Below are 17,125 nucleotides of genomic sequence, written 5' to 3'. Positions count from 1 at the left end.
AGCATTCTGAATCGCTCCCCGTTTTTCCTCATATTTTATGGTTTCCTGTGGTATGGCATGTGATATCATTGGGTGTTGTGCTGCCTGCCTTTGTGTGCTGCTGAGAGGTGAGACGTGAGGTGTGGAAAGGACAGCACAATTGCATCATGTTCATCTACATTTTAAGAGAGAGACAGCAACATTTTAAGAGAGGGACTGCTGTATTCACAGATGAAAACACAGAGGGGAGAATTTTGCAAAATATTATATGGGGCCCGACAGTTTGGGCAATCTCTGGGGGTGGGGGAACCCAATTTTCCACAATTTTTAATAGCAAATTTCAGCCCAGTTCTCTCAATGCTCTGCTATATTTTATTTTATTTTTCAAACCCCAAACGCCCATATTTAGAGCTGCTGTGAACAAAAGGATGGAGCCAAAAAATTTACAGTGAAAATGTGAATGCATAGCCAACCAATCTGAGCATAGCGGATGAAAATCAGCAGACTTTGTAAAAACAAATGCCAGAGTTCCCCATGAGTATATTTTCCTGAAATCATAGCCAAGTTTTTCTTTCATGCTCTGCAGAAGTATCTTATGCAAGCTGCTTGCTAAATTGGGTTCTTTAGGGTGACCATTGGTGCATCGCCAAAAAAGAAGACAAAAGAAAACACAGATGTGCATAAAATTTGCATATGCTAATTTGTACGTATAGACGCAGTTTAGAAATAATTACTATAATTTAAATAGAAATACATTTAACATTGGCGGGGAAGATTGTGACCCGATGGGCTGTGTCCTTTGCTTGGGTCCTGTTGATGGGCAACTTCAGGGCTCCTGCTCTCCTTTCTTAGGGTCTTTATCTCAAACCAGACTTGGACAGTCCATTTGACAGTCCTTCAAATAGAGAGCTTCCCTACTTCTGTGCTTTGCTATAAAATCCCATGTGTCACCTCTGAAATGAGTCTTTATAACCTGTACTTACGTGTGCTTGTGACTTACTGTACCCCAGGCCAGATTTAGGTTTGATGAGGCCCTATGCTACTGAAGGTAATGAGGCCCTTTATATGTCCAGCTGTCCTTTGTCAACAACAAATTGTCGCTGTTTTTTGTGTTGAATACACACTATATGGTAATTTATGGACCTCATAGATATCTAAAGCCATTTGCACATAACAAATAGGAGCCTACACAACACAAAACACTGTTGCTGTATGTAGGTTTTATTTTATTTGGTTTTTATCTTATATTTTAGAAATGTACATCCAGGTGTTTTTTTCCTTAATTTTTTGGGGGGGTCCCCAAGAGAGTGGGGCCCTAAGCTATAGCTTGTTTAGCTTATATGTAAATCTGCCACTGACTGTATCCCTGTAGCCCAGGACACAGCCCCAAAGTGTGAGCTAAACTGTAAAACTTTTAGACGGAAGAGCATTTATTGAAAGGAGTAGCAGTGAGCCAGTTTGCCAGTTCTGCCAACTTTGTGTAAGTCTGACACCTGCTGGTAGGTGGAAGGAAGTAAACCCCGTCCAGAAAATTAGTGATGCAAAATCCACCTGACTACACAACTACATGTGAGATTAGCCATTTTAGTCATAAAAGATGACACTGTGCTTCAAAGGGCAGGCATCTGCCATGTCCAATGTAACTGTTTCAGGGAAGCATTAAGAATACATTCAAAGGAAAACAAAACAAAAATTATCTTTAAATAAACTAGCACTGCTCTCTTGGAAGTCTCATATGCTCCATGGGGTCACGAAGAGTTGGACATGACTAAACGACTAAACAACACCACCTCCGGTTAAGAACTTAATTTGTTCTGGAGGTCCGTTCTTAACCTGAAACTGTTCTTAACCTGAGATACCACTTTAGCTAATGGGGCCTCCCGCTACCGCCCCGCGATTTCTGTTCTCATCCTGAAGCAAAGTTCTTAACCCGAGGTACTATTTCTGGGTTAGCGGCCTCTGTAACCTGAAGCTTCTGTAACCTGAGGTACCACTGTATAGACAAAACAGGCAATCATTGTGTGTTATAGCTGTGTGTGTTTGTGGCTAATAAAATGTCCATAGTTTAAGAGGCGAGCTAGGGTATAATGAAGTAGGGCAGATTGTAATGCCACTATAGGAAAGCCACAGTGGTGTTTTATTTTTTCCTTTGCTTAGCTTAGACCACAGATCAGTTTTGCCCCAAATATGATCCTAGTACTCAAGGCCTGAACAGGCAAAACCCCAACTGAGCTTGAACAATGCTGGTGCCCAGACTAAACTTGCCGTTGAGTTATAAGTTCCTGTTTCCTATGCATTGTGGGGAATGTTGACATTGCCCGCATCAGCAGCCCTTCTTCAAAAGGCTGATCAGAAGCCAAAGCAGCTAAATCTACAGAGCCTCTGTTCTCCATTTCTTGTTACGCTGCTGCCTCCATCTCTTCTACTACCTGTTGTAAAGGAGGGTAAGATTCCATCAATGTGCCAGGAAGGAATAAGGTGTGCATTGTTTAAATGGACTAGAGATTAGTGGCATAAATTGTAGGCAATAATAAGCTGGAAACTTTTAAGTTTCTGGGTTTTGAGAGCAGAGAAAGTGTGATCCAGCCCAAAATGTAAACATCCAAACTAAAACACTGAAAGGCAAATTAAAAGTAAAACCTAACCTTACCTGGGAGTCCCGGCCTTTGGACATCATCAGCCTTCATGGATTAAAAGGATGACTGGAAAGCCCATCATATGAAAATACTGAAGTTGATTATTTAATCACCCTTCCACAAATCACATGGTCATAACCACAGTGCTGTCAGATATTATTAGTAGTTTCCAACGTTTTCTGAAGTAATTAAAAAATCTAAGCAGAACGTTTGGCAGCTTCCCATATAAACTAAAGCAATTTATGCAATTAACATAGCCTGGCATGGCTAGGATGCGAATGATAAATTAAAATTGCAGTATGAACGAGCAATAAATGAGTTTGCAGCAACAGTTTGAAACTTATCCTCATTGCACGGATCTGGGGCAAGATGCTATACAGCCGGATGTGAAACAGGATACCAGACTAGATATGCTTTTGAGCTAATCCAGCAGCTCTTCTCATGCTTATGCTTATCCAATAAAATTCTTAAAAAGACAGTGCACAAGTAGTGCAATCCTATGCATACGCAATGAACTTTCCGCATTCTCTGAAACTCCAAGGTTTAAGCAGGTAAAATGTAACTAGCTAGTTTCTGTTACCCGCTCTAAGAGCCTTTTGGCTAAAGGGCAAGATATAAATTCCTTAAATAAGTATTTTTTAAAAAATTTAAATTAATGTTTCATTTTCCTTGGCCATTTGTTTTCATTGGTTTAAAAGAAATTTCACTAAAAACTTCTGCCTGTGCTGGTCTGCACAGTTCATTATTAAACTTTTCCTTCTGGATATTTCATAAGGTTTGGTCAAAAGCCTGTGTGTACTGGGTTTTGGGAAAGTAAATAAAAAGTATGTGTAAAATGGAAAGATACCCTGGAAAGTGTGAGATAACATTTGCTTTAACACTCCTCACAAACAAATCAGAAGGAATGCTCATCAAATAGTTGATGTGATCGAAAATGTAAATAAATCTGCAAAGCACCATTACCTTAGTTCATTCAGAATACCTCTGTCAAAGCAAAACACACCATCTGACAGAGACCGGTGGGAAGAGAATGCACACCCCTGCGGAAGCATAGAAGGCCGTAACATCAAATACAATTAGGCAAAGCTAAAGTTAAACCTCAACATTAAATCCTAAACTAGCACTCCTTTGGCACCGCAATTTACCTGATTTAGTGAATGGATGCACATTAGGCCTGGGCTGAGTGATTAAGTGCCACTTCAGTATTGTTTGTGCTGGGAAATCCAATACTGCATTTAAACAATGCATTAGTAAAACTTACCCAAGTTCCATTAGGAGAGACTTGGATTGTCGCAAAGCAATACATCTTTCCCTTGCGACTCTAACATGAAGCACTCCATTTTTCACTTATTCTAACTAGGTGGGAGTGGGATGCATCCAGAATATTCAAGTGGACGAGAATCGTCAGTACCAATTTGGAAGCAAGTGTAGTTTCATTGTGCTGAATGAACTGAAACTCTGAAATCTGGATTGCAATGCGTCTTTTAATCCAACCATCACCACAGTCTTAAGGTTAGATGTAGCGGACAGTGTATCACAATATCTGCCTTTAACACACATAAAATATTTCATACCAACTGGAATTTACATTTCAAGTCAACCCAAGAAATTCGGCTGCCTGAAGCAAAGAGGGCAAGATGATTCCTCCCTCATTCAGTGTGCGGAAGCCACTCTGAATCTTCAACCCAGGTGACAGGACAACATTCTCCACTCTACTGGAGGGCAGCCGGCTAGGTGAGATGCTTCAGTGAAGGCTGTGTGGTACCCACTGCCCTGCTCTCCAACCCCTTGTGGCCACTGGCTCAGCGTTCTGCCTGGTACCTCTATGCTGTAATATATGTGCAAGTGCAATGCCTATTAAAGTATGTGATCTCAGCTGTCCAGTTGCAAATATGGGGACAGGTGCCTTGTTCTTGGAGGTAGTTATGAATTTGAGGAGGCAGGTTGTATGTCTGAGCTCCTTCTAATTCCTGGATCCGACACGGATTCAATTCCTGGAATAGCCAGGCTAGTTTCCTGGTGAGATGAGGGGGTCCTCTAAGTATGGGCCATAAAGGTAACAAAGGAAGCAACTCTGTGTCGCCCCCCCCCCCTCCTCAAGTCACTGGTGGTTAGAAAGGCAAAGACCAGAGGTAAGAGTTGAGTTAGAAGCTAGAATCTGGGAAGCCAGAGACAGAGCCATGAATTGTTTCTCTTGGAATCCAAGGCTGTGGCTAAGAGAGAAGCAAGTCCCTCTTGGGCTGTTGATGCTGTGAGCCCCTCCACCATAAGCTCAGGTTGTATATATGTGTAAATAAATCATATATCATAAAGGCAGCACAGCTTCCACTACTATCACACTAGGGGAAAGCAAACCCTGGGTAAGCGACTGGAACCCCTGGAATCTTGCACTGCTGGGAGATTGCAGTGGCATGCAAGAATACATTTAAAGCACTTTTTCTCCACCCCCACCACCCTCAATAATCCCGGAAACTGTGGTTTACCATCACATAACTATAATTCCCAACAAACTACAGCACCCAGCATTATTTGGGGAGAGGAATGTGCATTGAATATACTTTAAAATCATATAATTGTAAGAGTTTGAAGGTACCCAAGGGGTCATATTCTCCAACCCTCAGCAATGTAGGAATCACAGCTAAATGTATGTATGTAGAAAGCTACTCTGAGTAGTTGCTTTTTGAGTAGTTACTTCTTATGGGAGGACAAACCAAGAAATCTGAATACATGTGTCCTCCTTAGGGCCTTTTCCATTTATTTCTTTTTTTAAAAAAATCATTAGTGTCCTTGAAACATGACAGCTGCGCATTTATTGCACTATAAACTGACCAGAAAGGCCCTCAGAGTTTCCTACCCCGTGCTGTACAGCTTGCCACTTTTCCCCTTAGCTAATTTTCTACAAGGAGCTTTTACATTTCATGTGTGCCTTTTAAAAGAATATTGTCTGAACTGATTTCCTCCACATGAAAAACTTGCTCTTTAGTCTGCTTGGCTCTCTAAGCATTGGTGGTTGTCTTGGAAACGCAGCTCGCGTTCTCCCCTGCATTCAAACGCTGGTAATGAAAGAAATCCCTTTGCATCTCTGGGTCATGTCATGTTAATTCAGTGCTCGCTGTGCGTGTGGGCTAGACTACTGATTTAGCACATGGTGCACAATTAAAAAATGCTCTTTACAAGAGTGCCGGGGAAAATAAAATAAAGCTGCTGAGCGTGGAGGACTTGCCTCCCGACATACAACAATGCCTGGCAGATGTACGAGGATCATCTGTGTGCAAAAAATATTACATACCACAGCTTGCTGCCATGGAAGCTGCAGGGTAACAACAGATACCTGGATTTCACTGAGCAATGACTTTCTGCAAATACAGCAATGCAAACAGCCCAAGGGGTGTCGTCTAAGTATTCATTTGGAGTACAGCAGGCTTCATAACAAGATCCCAAGGACTGCTCTTGAGAGTGTTGCATTTGCAAAGTAAAGGAAGTTTTGAACTCTGATTAATAAGAATACACACAGAGGCTTGAACCAGCAAGACTCTGGGAAGGATGCGTATAATCGTGTCTGTCTGTGCTTGTCCGATGTCTGCAGCCGCCCTGGCCCAGGCCGTTTTTATTCACAAAAGAACTTTTTACAGAGTGTTCGTAAGAACCAATCAGATTTCTTCTGAGCATTTCCACAAACCCACGTGGGGAGAAAGTTAAACCACTAAAACTAATTAAGCACAAATATTTCTGAGGTAAACAAAGAACAGAACTACAAAGAAGAGCATCTGGCAGTCCCGGAGGTAATAAACAAGCAATACATATGATAAGAAGGATGGCCAGGAGGACAACAGTCACTATCACCTTCATGTGAGATCTGTTTCCTGGCCCTAAGATTAACATCCTAGGATTAATATATAAGAAACTACTTCAAAGGAGCCTGCCCACTATCTTTATGGCCCAGGATGCCTGCCTGGCTGTCGAAGTGTGTATGTGACTCCTGAAGAAGAGGGGAATGGGCAGTAGAGGCAAAAGGGCATGAATGTAGAATCTTATGGGATTTAATCAGAAATTATCGTCAATATATCAAACCCAGTCAACACAATGCTTTCATCGTGGACACGATGGCTTGATGTATATTCTATAATTCCTCATGGTAATCCCATCTGATCCCTACACAAAAGCACATATTTTAAGACTGTTACTTTGTTTGGTTGCTTCAGAAGAGACAAGGGAAGGACTTCAGCACACTGTGCATTACCACCTTGTAGAATTCGCTACCACGCTATATGGTTATGTCTACTAGTGGTTAGAAAGAAGACAAGACAATTAGATAAAATACTGAGTATATATAAACAGGACTTTTCTTCAGTTGGAACTTTCTGGAACTCAGTTCTGGTGCCTCTCAGGTGGGCTCCATTGCCATTCTAAGAGAACGAGGGAGGCGTTCATGGTGCGTTCTGGAACATCTTTTTCTAGAAAAATAGCACTGTAAACAGTTATTAGCCAAGACAATTAAATGGGCCCTCCCTGGCCAGGAGAGGACTATACAGAGGAAAGCCCTCAAATTTGAAGGGATATTTTGTCCTTTCTGTGAAGGTGTCTTCTGTTTGAAGGGCTGTCCAGACCATCGTAAAGATAAAGAACCATAAGAAAGAAGTACAAGGGACTCTGAAGAAGAGAAAGCTAGAGCCTTGAAGTTGTACATCTACATCACTGGCTCACAAGTCCAGATAGAAGGATCAGTCAGTTTCAGCTCCCTCGTTTTCTCATTTTTTTCCACTCTCAAATTCAGTTCTGCAAAATTTTCAACAACCCACAATTATTATTATTATTTTAAAAACCTCTTCAGCATTTTAGCATGAATAATAAACACAATTTTGACTAATTTGCATATTTCTACATTCAATTTCTCCTCATACCATGCAATTTTTGCATGTTATTTTCACTAATACACTCATTTCTGCATACACTTCCTCTTAATACATGCATTTTTGTAAGCATTGTTTAGTTGGAGAACTACACCCCAAAATTCAGATGAGTGTGAATTTGAAGGTGTTTCTGTTCTCATACAGGCAACCCTCATTTTTCAGGTGTTCAAAGAATGTGTGACCGTTCATGTGTGGGCTGTTTTCAGAGCCAGAAGAGGGCAGGATGGGGTGGAACGGGGGCAGGGCAGGGCGGGGGTGGAATGGGGTATAACAAGGCAGACTGAGCCAGCCCCAAAGAACAGCATGGAATTGTTTGCTTTCAAACAGCTTAGCATTGGTCTTTGAACTTCCAGAAATCAAGGTTCAGAAGGACTTTCTAACAGCCCAGCACTGCACTTTGAAGTCCCAACAGTTGGGGACTTCCGGGTTAGCGCCATCGGCAATGGCGGAGTTCCTCTGACCGAGAGGAACCCGCTCCGTGAGAATCGGGTCTTGCCGTCGCGGCGAAGGCGGGGATGCCTTAAAAATCCCAGGCGGAGGAAGCCTGGGAATGTGGGATTCGGCGGGCACCAAGAGCGCCTCCTCTACTCACGGGGAAACCCATTTTGGGGCTCCGGAGCGAAGTGGGGTGAGCGGCGCGGTGCTTCAAACTAATTCCTACTTTCACGGAGTGAAGCCGCACAGCTGTTGCCGGAGAGCGCTGACTTTTTCCTGTGGACAATTGGATTTAAAAGTAACTACCCGTGAGTAAAGTGAAGAATTGGAGTTTTAAAAGTTGAATTAATTTGGCACTGAAGCGGGAAGGTCTAAACAGGAAGTCTGCCTTCCGCTTTTGTAAATAGATTGAAGCAAAGACATTGCAAGCTAAAGTCTGGAAAGTCGTTTGTAAAGGACTAAATTTTCATCAGCTAAAAACAGCAAACCCCCCTTGGAAGCAGGAGAAGAGGGGGGAAATCTTAGATTGTTTAAACCTGCAGGAGAGAAGTAAAGAAAGATAAATTTCCACCGTCTTGAACCTGGGAACGGGGTGTCAGAGACAGACGCTTTGGGGAAGTTCATTGACTGTGAATAAAACGTTTTTTGACAGATAGTTAAAAAAGAGAAGCATATTGATTCCAATGTTTCCTTCTGCATATAAAAAGGAATAAAATTTCTGGAAAACGAAAGTAATTTTGTTGCTGGAGCTGCTTTCAAAAAGACGGATACAAACAGAAATTGTTTCCTCTAGAGGGAGCTTGTGATACTGTTGCTGGAGTTTGCTTTTTATTTATTTTTTATTTATTTTTTTATTTATTTTTTTAAAAATATTTTATTAAGGATTTTCTTGTTTTACAGAAGTGTAGTGCCTCATATATATATTTTCCCCATGTAACATTTTTACAAATCCGTTTCATTTGTTGAGGCATTAGGGGGAGAAGAAAATAAAAATAAAAATAAAAAAGGAGAGAAAAAAGAAAGGGGGGTGGAGAGAGGGAAGATGGATAAGGGTGGGATTGGGTGGCGGTGTTTCTATTATGTTTAATGTATGTAGAGTTTGGTGTCAGCGTGCTTTTGTTGTTCACTTGTGTTCCTTTGGTGGTGAGAGAGGTTGGGATTGGCCTAGGGTGTGATTGTTTGCTTGTGATTGGCTGTGGTGATCTTTGTTTTCGTGTGTGAGTGAGGTGGGTGGGTGTTTTGGATCAGGTTAGCCATATTGATTTGTATGCTGTTGGTGGAACTGTTGCTGGAGTTGATCTGGGGAATTTTACAGCTGCAGAGATTAAAGATCGTGGGAACCTGACATTGACCTTAAGCAAGAATGTGTCTAGAAGAAGTTTTAGTGCTTGCTCTTTGCAAGACAAGCGCTTTACTGGAACAGCTACATGAAAAGATGGATTTGATGACTGTTGCAGTTAGCAATTTTGGACAAATGGTGAATACCTACATACAAACTACTCAGGAACCATCTCAGGAATTTGCTTTGACAGGGCAATTTGTGCAGAAGATAAAGGAGGAAGTTGTTGCTGAACCTCAAGTAAAAGAAATGGAGAGAGCCTTGCAGGAAAATAAGTTGTTGTCTCTGACGACTGAACCTGGAGAAAGTCAGATTGGGAGAGATGGAGTACTGTTTGGTTTGGAGATGGGAAGCTGGATGGATCCCCCTATGCAGGGATGTTCTGACTTTTGGGATCTGGTTGTGGGCCAGGGGGAGCTTGGAGTTGTGGGGACCCTTAACTTTGCAGGGACTTTGAAACATGCCTTCAAATATCTTTTGGATTTCAGTGCTGACTGTGGAGAGTGGGCTGACCTGTCGAGAAGGGATAAAGACATTGTCAAGTTGGAGTCTCCCCGAGATCTACCCCTCAGTGAGAAAGGAAGGAAATTAAGCAGAAGATCAGCAGAAGATAAAGTAAAGTGCAGGTATAAACATGAAGAAGACCTGCAGAAGGGACATGGAAAAGACTTAAGAGCCTCAGATAGAAGGTCACCAGGTTAATGGACTAGATGGAAGGGATAGAAAGGACTGACAAAGCCCGAGACCAGGAAGAAGAGACGATGGATGAAGATTGGAAGAAAGTTTAAAAATTCATTTAGAGAATTAGTGTAAAATTAACGAGTGTTAGAAAAATGCTGGAATGAAACTATTTGGCTTTAGTAGAAATACTATAAGGAATTATGTATAAATAAGTTTTAAGTTTTAAGCTCTAGGGCTTTTTATGGTAAGATAAGGTTAAAATAAATTAAGGTAATTTAATGATAGAACATAGTGAAAGAGGGAAAGGATTTGCTGAGATAATTAATAATTAGAATACAAAAAAGGGAGGTGTGAGGTCGATGAAACAAGTTAACGAAAGATAAATATTTGGGAATATTGGATTTGTTTTTAATTTTTTTGTTTTTCCTTTTTTTTGTTGGTTTTGATGTATTGTGTGTTTTGTATTTTTCTTTTTTTTCTTTTTATTGACTTGTATTGCTTAATTCCTTTTTTTCTGATTATATATATATTTTTTTCTTTTCTTTTCCTTCTTTTTCTTCTTCTTCTTCTCCTTCTCTCTTTTTTATTCTCTGTAATTTTAAACTTTCAATAAATATCTTTTTTAAAAAAGAAGAAGAAGAAGAAGTCCCAGCAGTTGGAGCTTCAAAGCACAGCAGCATCTGGTGTCACTATGATGTCTGGTGATTGGCAGGTGGGCAGCCCCATATTACAGCTACCAAAAGCATACACTGGGGTGTTGTGATATGCACTTTGTGGACGAGCTTCACTAGAGTGGCAAACTGTGACAATAGGGTAGGAGTGGGTTAAAACATGTATTACATGGGATGCTTACTTCTACAACAGGGGGAATGAGGAAAACGTATCAATTTGAATTCTTGTAAGGCCCTTCCTGAAGAAGAGCGTCCACGCAACATGTTTTCCACACTTTTCAGCATGTTACAACTTCTTTACTGAAGTACATATTCATAGGTGCAGAAGTACACTTGCAAAAATTTTCATTATTCTTGAGCATCTGGGAGGATGAGGCATGAATAGGAAAGAAGTAACTGATTCTAGGGGAGAACAAAGGACAAGTAAATTTAGCAGGAGTTCTGGTCTGAACACATTCTCAGCAAAAAAAGGAGGTTACATATTCTCTCTCTCTCTCTCTCTCAATCTCTCTCTCTCTCTCTCTCTTTCTCTTTCTCTCTCTCCTACACTCAGCATTTACTTACTTCCTGTTTCACAATATATACCAGGCTGTTAATTGTGAATAGGATCCCACATGTGGATTTATTTAGGAATATATTCAAAATATAATCAAGCGCCTTCCATCATGAAAATGAAATCAGCTGCAATATGCAGATTCATATTCTGAGCATGGAGAATTCAAACCTCGGTCCCAGCTGGCCTGATGAATATAGCTACAAGACAAGGACTTCTGAATACAGAATGTTGTTTTGCCGGAAAGAGAAAGAAAAGGGGAGATTTCCAGTTATGTACATGGTTATTGCAATGTTATCCATAGACACTGTCCTTCAAGAATCTGCTTCTGCCTATAATTTCTAAAAAAAGAATCAACACAGCATTCTGGTAATATCCTTCAGCAGTATTTTCTAGAGGTTTATTTGCTCCTTAGAGAACTGCCTGCCTGTCTCAGACTGAGTGATTCTAAGCTGGTGACTTTGGAAAACAACCTCAAAGTCTAACATCTCATTAAGCTACTATATTAATATGATGTCCCTAGGACTGAAGTAACCACTGTGCATGGGGTTCCACACTCCCCTGCCCTGACTCTTTGAACAACCCTACAGGTCCCAGAATACTTCACAGGTGCTCTTGTTTGGTTATATGAAAATGATGTAAAATGTGCAGAAAATGTCATCCAGTTTAATGCATTGATTAAAAAGTAAGTGTGTTAATGATTAAAATAATTATTGATTTATTGGGAGTTTAATTCCATTAAAGGCACATAAAGGTATACACAAATCCGAAGGTTTGCCTTCTGCAAGTCCAATAAGTATGTCATGTCACCAGTTTGTATAGTTATAGCATGTTTAAGGGGGAGGAAGGTAATTCTAAGAATATATTTTAAATTATATATTTGGTCTTTGAGAATGAAAATACACCAGTGAGATTTTCCTTCTACACAGCTCCATTCTGAGGTTATTATGTATTGGCAAGTTGGACAAAAAATTACTTCCTTTAGAGTTCTTCAGAAATGTAATTTTCTTTTGATGGGGTAAATTTTTCCACCATTGAGTTTTTTATTGTCACTCTTAGAGCGACAATTTAAACTAATCATTTTCAGCATGCCTATTCTGAGAATATATATATATATATATATATATGCAGGTTTTGGTGTCTTCGGGTGTCTTCCCGTGTAAGAGTCGGGGTGTCTGGGCGACGTTTCGACGAGGTCTCACTCGTCATCTTCAGGCTGGTGCTTTCGGCTTCTTGTTACTGGAACAGAGCAGAATCTGGTGTTTGAGTTCCTATAAATACTGTTGAGGGGTGTGGTGTATAGCCTCCAACGTTCTAGGCAGAGAGGAAGTTCCTAGATTAGTGTGCCTTTTCTTCTTTTGTTCCTTAATTACTTGAGGGATATCTTGAGTGATTTCATGAGTGATATTCTGAATACCACTGGGTGGGTCATTAAGTGTAGATTAGTTGCTAAAGCTTTCGTGTCTTGACCTCTTGAGCTTGTGAAGAGTTTTTCTGAGAAGATGGCTGTGCTGCATTTAGTTGTGCTCTGGCTTGGCTTCGTGTATAGGGGCGAGCTGTGATTTTGTGCCTTGTGCCAGCCAGATCTGTGTAGGGATTGCAGGGGGGTGCAGCATCCGGAGGTGCCACTATAGTTTGGCTACTGGATGGAGTCTGTAATATGTCTGTGGAGAGGGTCTGGGTTTGGGTCTGGTGTGGTTGATTGGTGACGGCGTTCTGTGTGCCTCTGGTTCTGGTGTCGGTTTTTGTGGGGAGGGCTAATTTCCAGATGTCTGGCAGGCGGGACGTGTCGTCACGCTTGTTCATGTTGTGAGGGTGTTTCTCTATCTCGATGGCTTCCATGATTATTCTCTTGTGGTGATGTTCCATGTTAAAGAGCAATTTGGAATCTGCAAAATTAATTTCGTGTCCTGTTTCTTTCATGTGTTGGAAAACATGAACAACATGAACAAGCGTGACGACACGTCCCGCCTGCCAGACATCTGGAAATTAGCCCTCCCCACAAAAACCGACACCAGAACCAGAGGCACACAGAACGCCGTCACCAATCAACCACACCAGACCCAAACCCAGACCCTCTCCACAGACATATTACAGACTCCATCCAGTAGCCAAACTATAGTGGCACCTCCGGATGCTGCACCCCCCTGCAATCCCTACACAGATCTGGCTGGCACAAGGCACAAAATCACAGCTCGCCCCTATACACGAAGCCAAGCCAGAGCACAACTAAATGCAGCACAGCCATCTTCTCAGAAAAACTCTTCACAAGCTCAAGACACGAAAGCTTTAGCAACTAATCTACACTTAATGACCCACCCAGTGGTATTCAGAATATCACTCATGAAATCACTCAAGATATCCCTCAAGTAATTAAGGAACAAAAGAAGAAAAGGCACACTAATCTAGGAACTTCCTCTCTGCCTAGAACGTTGGAGGCTATACACCACACCCCTCAACAGTATTTATAGGAACTCAAACACCAGATTCTGCTCTGTTCCAGTAACAAGAAGCCGAAAGCACCAGCCTGAAGATGACGAGTGAGACCTCGTCGAAACGTCGCCCAGACACCCCGACTCTTACATGGGAAGACACCCGAAGACACCAAAACCTGCATTCCTGTACCCGTGAAAATCTACGAAAGCATATATATATATATATATATATAGCACTCAGGGTCAGCCTTGTTATGAAGCAATGTGAAACAACTGCTTCAGGCAACATATGCCAAACAGAGGCTGACTCCCCTGCTCACCATCTTCATCAATGTGTGACATAAAAGAGAGTTTCAATGCAGAGTATGAGAGGGCAGCATAATTTTGACATCACTTCAGGCAGGAACATAGTTGCCACCACATCCACGGCCAACAACATTTTCCCAGTCACATAAATGATACTCAATCATGTACCTGATTCAGAAGAAGATGCTGGTGTACTGCTCGTCAACACTAGTTTCAAGAGTATATTTGAATCGTTTTTCTTCCTTGAGGCGCTTGGCATTTGTCCTTTTGAAGTTAACGTGAAAAAAAATTTATACCCCAGCAAGATTTATTGCTACAGACATTGGTACTGAAATAAAATGAATAAATATCAAAGGGAAATAAAAATCATGGTGCTATGATGAAAACTATTGGGGAGATGTAAAAATGGGGGAGAGGGAATGCAGGGAACAGAAATATGATTATTCTAAAAATATTTATCAGAAGTATTTTCTACTAAATGCATTCAGGGTTATATTGCTAATCTACTGGTCTGTGATAAAACATTAGCATTTTATTCTCCAAGCAACCACGATGGAGTACAGTACATAGGTCATGGATACTCCTTGCAAAAGCGATGAAATCAAAAGTGGGGAAATAGGCATACGCCTTCCTTTACAGCAGAGGTAGAAATTCAGTAGTCCTCTAGATGTTGATGGGCTATTCAGTTGGTGCTTTTTGCAGTGACGTAGCTAGCACCTGGGGGCGGGCTGCCCACGGGGCGGGGCGGGCTGCCCAGGGGGGAGATCGGCACAGTGATCCCCACCCATGGGGGCGATAAATGAGGCAATCTGAGGCAATTCCCGCCCAGGGGGGCGTTCGGTGTGGCAATCCCTGCCCAGGGGGGATTTTGTCACTCTGGGCCTCTTTTCATCCCAGCTCCAAGACTGCCTCACTCTTTTGTTGTCTTTCACATACACACGCCTACTTTAATGACATCAGCTCCAGCAAGGATGTGAGGTGGGAAAGACCTCAGAAGGGAATGTCTACCTACTTCATTTCTACGATAATTCACTGGCTTCAGACCAGCCTAGCTGTTTTTGTTCAGGTGTTAATTTTCACCATTTTAGTAGTTCCCCATTTCTTCATAATCCAATTTTACAGCTATGAATCACAGGATTGGGGAGAAACCCCCCCCCAAAAAAAAACACACCAACCACCCATTAGTTGGTCTAACACCAGTTAGTGACTGGTGCTAATCAATGCTGAGCCAAAAAAGCTTGGGCTGTAATTCTCCTTGAAGTTTCACAAGCTGCAATGTTCATTTTAATTCCAGAAAATAGGGGTTGCTGGCAATTAAATTGCATATTGTCCCTGAAGGCTGGGATAGTGTGTGTGTGTGTGTGTGTGTGTGTGTGTGTGTGTGTGAGAGAGAGAGAGAGAGAGAGAGAGAGAGAGAGAGAGGAAGAGTGCTTCTCTTTCTTTATAGGAATTTCCTACAATTAGCTAGATAGTCGGGAGTTCTATAATGAATAAGGGCATATGACTAAATTCCTCATCAATGCAGATAATCAATTAAAAAGAAAATCACTGTGACAACCCACATAAGCAAGCTCTAAACAACCTCAGAGAACCACATGCCTACTGACAGAAAGAAAGGAAAGCCTTATGTCTTACACTGGTTCACCATGAAAAACAGAATCTTAACCGCTTACAGCCATTCCTTCCTATAGATCACTGTATTTCTTGCCACTACAGATTAGTGCAGTGGCAGGAGGCCCCCTTTTCTGTATGTGAATTTTGAGGGTTGCTGTGGAAGCTGCCCAGCTGCCCTCTATGCCAGGCTTTTTCAGGGACTTGGGGAAGCTGTCAGAGTGAGGGGAGAGTCACCTTCTACCCCTCCATTCCACAGGTGCTTCTTTGGCTCCAACTCTATACCAACAAATGTATTATGATGTGTTACAAATGTATTGTTTGGCACTGGGTTTCCCTGGCATCTTAAGTCACACTGATAGATTACTATTTGTTTGTAGACTTTTCTTACTTTAGTTAACCTGGTTAACTAGGGACATTACTAAAACTCCAGGACACTTTGCTACGAATCGCATCTCAAAACAGCTTATTTCTTTAATAAACAAATTAAAACAGACTGTTCTGGTTGCTTATTCATATCTGTTTAGTGGCTGTGCAATTAATGCAAGTCACATTAGCATTACATGGTTAATTACACAATCATTAAAGCTCCCAATAATTATGATAGCATATTTGGAAGGATTATTATTTATTTAGCAACCATTACTTTTGCCTAACAAGGGCAGCAACAGAAGGTTAATTAAAAGCCACTTAATTGGCCAAAGCACTCAGGGACAGTGAGAGGAAAAACAAGCCCAATGTTCTGGCAGGTAAATTAACCACACACTTATGATGATCTCACAAAAACAAATCATTATGCTGAGACTTGGGGGTGTTGAAATGCATTTCTGCTACAAGGGTGAAGAAAATCAAACATCTACAGTTTGTGTAGCTGATTGTGAACCAGTTTGGCATTGTGGGATACAGTGTTGGACTGAGCCTGAGAACACCCAAGTTCTAATGTCTGCCCAGCCATGAAGCTCCCTGGATGGCAATAATGGCAATATTCACCATTCAGTCAGATGCTTTACACACAAGCATGCCATTCACACAGGAACTAGTCATCATTAAATGTGTGCCTGAAGTTGAAGGAAGCAATAGGTCTTTGTTCAGCATTAAATCCTGAATTCCTTGTATCCAAACATGGAGTCACATAACTATTCTACAGATGGAGGTTGCAATCCTGATGTGTGAAACCACCAGGCCAAAATAGTTGGTCTGTGGCCTTGGGCTCCATGATGCCAAAGCGTCGCTGGCTCTTCTCTTCCAGGGAGCAGCACATCGGTCAGACTCCTCTCACTAAGCCGTTGTGGCAGCTCAATTCAGGCACATGAAGCAGTGCTACACCAACCTCAGTCTGCCTTCAGTTAGCACCACCCCCACCCCCACCTGCCTTCTTACTTATAACCAGGCCAGGGGGTTGCATGGCCTGTCAGCTTCCTCCTCCTTAGGCCATTGCAGAACTCAGCAGGGAGGAGAAGGAGAAGAACTAGAATGAATTGGCTCTGCCTGAGAGTTTCTCTGGCTCCACAGATTGTTCATCTCCCTGCCTTTTGCCCTGCTAGCTGCAGTGGACACCAGTCACCATCT

The sequence above is a fragment of the Podarcis vaucheri genome (assembly GCF_965113315.1).
Source record: "Podarcis vaucheri genome assembly, chromosome: 1".
NCBI lineage: Eukaryota > Metazoa > Chordata > Lepidosauria > Squamata > Lacertidae > Podarcis > Podarcis vaucheri.
This window is presented reverse-complemented; position numbering follows the sequence as displayed.